Source organism: Neophocaena asiaeorientalis, unplaced genomic scaffold, assembly GCF_003031525.2.
Source record: "Neophocaena asiaeorientalis asiaeorientalis breed wild unplaced genomic scaffold, Neophocaena_asiaeorientalis_V1.1 scaffold72, whole genome shotgun sequence".
NCBI lineage: Eukaryota > Metazoa > Chordata > Mammalia > Artiodactyla > Phocoenidae > Neophocaena > Neophocaena asiaeorientalis.
In genome coordinates, this window is record NW_020185336.1 from 9,703,011 (window position 1) to 9,705,208 (window position 2,198).

Sequence of the window (2,198 nt, forward strand, 5' to 3'; positions counted from 1 at the left end):
ATATTCCATCCTATGAGTAAGCAACTATGAAAACTAAGCATAAAAGTGTGGCCAGAATTTGGCATAAATTATGAGTCTACAAATAAAGATTAATTTTCCTTTTAATTAATAAAACCTAGTGTTTAGCATTTTCTCTTCTAAATTCTTCAGAATCTAGAGTATATTTTTAGAATTGGGTTTGCATCCCAATTTCAAAACAACTTCTCTGAATTTCAGTTACTTCCTCAGTAAATATGGATATAGTAATACTTGTATTCTAGGATTGTTGTGAATAGAAGATTCACAACAAAATAAGGTGTTTGTGAAGCATCTAATATAAGACCTGGAACACTGTAGAGATTCAATAAACCAGAGGAAAAATTGTTGTTATTCTATAAGTCCAATTTCAAGCACCCACAAGAGTGGTCTTTCAGCTCTCTGTTCAGCTTCTCTACTTGTGTTTGTCTCTAGTGGTGGTGCAGGTTCAGGGCCAGGAAAAACTCTGGGCTAAGAGACTGTAATTGTCTGGGGAATGGGAGTAGGGTGAGGATTTGGAGTAGGATACAAATTGATGGGATTGTCACCACTGAGCAGGCCAGGGAAGTGGGGTAGAAACCCTTGCCGAGGTGAGGGAGGCAGAGTAAGATCTGAGAATCTTGGGGCCCACAGATAAGAGAGGAGGTGTTATTATTGAAACAGGAAGGGGTAGGTTGGTATCTTTGCTCAAAGTCCAGGTATACCATTTGTAACTGAATGAGGACAGTAATGTCAGCTGAGTACTTGTAACATCCAACCGTTTACAGTGCATTGATCTTGAGCCGCTTCAGGCTGAATTTGTCTCCCAGGACACAAGGAGGTTAGACCCCCAGGGAAGGAGAGACTAACTACACATCTTCCCAGACTTACAATGGCATTATGTCTTTATAAACCCATCGTAAGCTGAAAATACCATTCAATCAAAAATGTATTTAATACACCGAACCTACTGAACATCATAGCCCAGCCTACCCTAAAAGTGCTCAGAACACTTACATTAGTGTATGGTTGGGTAAAAATCGTCTAACACAGCCTCTTTCCCGGCTGGAACCATGGAAGGTGCTGAGGAGAAGAAAAAGAAGGTTCCTGCTGTGCCAGAAACCCTTAAGAAAAAGCGAAAGAATTTCGCAGAGCTTAAGATCAAGCGCCTGAGAAAGAAATTTGCCCAGAAGATGCTTCGAAAGGCAAGGAGGAAGCTTATCTATGAAAAAGCTAAGCAGGATCACAAGGAATACCGGCAGATGTACAGAACTGAAATTCGAATGGCTAGGATGGCAAGAAAAGCCGGCAACTTCTACGTACCCGCGGAACCCAAATTGACATTTGTCATCAGGATCAGAGGTATCAGTGGTGTGAGCCCAAAGGTTAGAAAGGTGTTGCAGCTTCTTCGCCTCTGTCAGATTTTCAATGGCACATTTGTGAAGCTCAACAAGGCTTCAGTTAACATGCTGAGAACTGTGGAACCATACATTGCATGGGGGTGCCCAAACCTGAAGTCAGTAAATGAATTGATCTACAAAAGTGTGGTTATGGCAAAATCAACAAGAAGCGAAATGCCCTGACGGATAATGTGTTGATTGCTCGATCTCTTGGCAAATACGGTATTATCTGCATGGATGATCTGATTCATGAGATCTATACTGTTGGAAAACGTTTCAAAGAAGCAAACAACTTCCTGTGGCCCTTCAAATTGTCTTCTCCACGAGGTGGAATGAAGAAAAAGACTACCCATTTTGTAGAAGGTGGAGAGGCTGGCAACAGAGAAGACCAGATCAACAGACTTATAAGAAGGATGAACTAAAGTATCTACCATGATTATTTTTGTAATCTGGTCAGTTAATAAACAGTGACTGCTTTCAAATTGAAAAAACAAAATCATCTAACACAAAGCCTATTTTATAATAAAGTGCTGAATATCTCATGTAACTTACTGAATACTGAAAGTGAAAAAGAACAGTTGTATGGGTACCGAATGCTTGTAAGTGTATCCATTGTTTATCCTTGTGATTGCATGGCTGGCTGGGAGCTGTGGCTGCCACTGTCCAGCATCATGAGAGTGTCGTACTATGTATCAGTAGCCCAAGAAAAGATTAAAATTCACAATTCAAAGTTCAGCTTCTAGTGAATACATATTGCTTTGGCACCATCGTGGTCAAAAAATTGTAAAGTCTAGCCATCTTAAG

The 2,198-nt window shown here is 40.4% G+C and overlaps 1 pseudogene; it reads left to right on the forward strand.

The window, feature by feature from the left end:
* Positions 1-1,053: 1,053 nt before the first annotated feature.
* On the forward strand, positions 1,054-1,885 carry LOC112393615 (60S ribosomal protein L7 pseudogene; annotated as a pseudogene).
* The last annotated feature ends 313 nt before the right edge of the window (positions 1,886-2,198 follow it).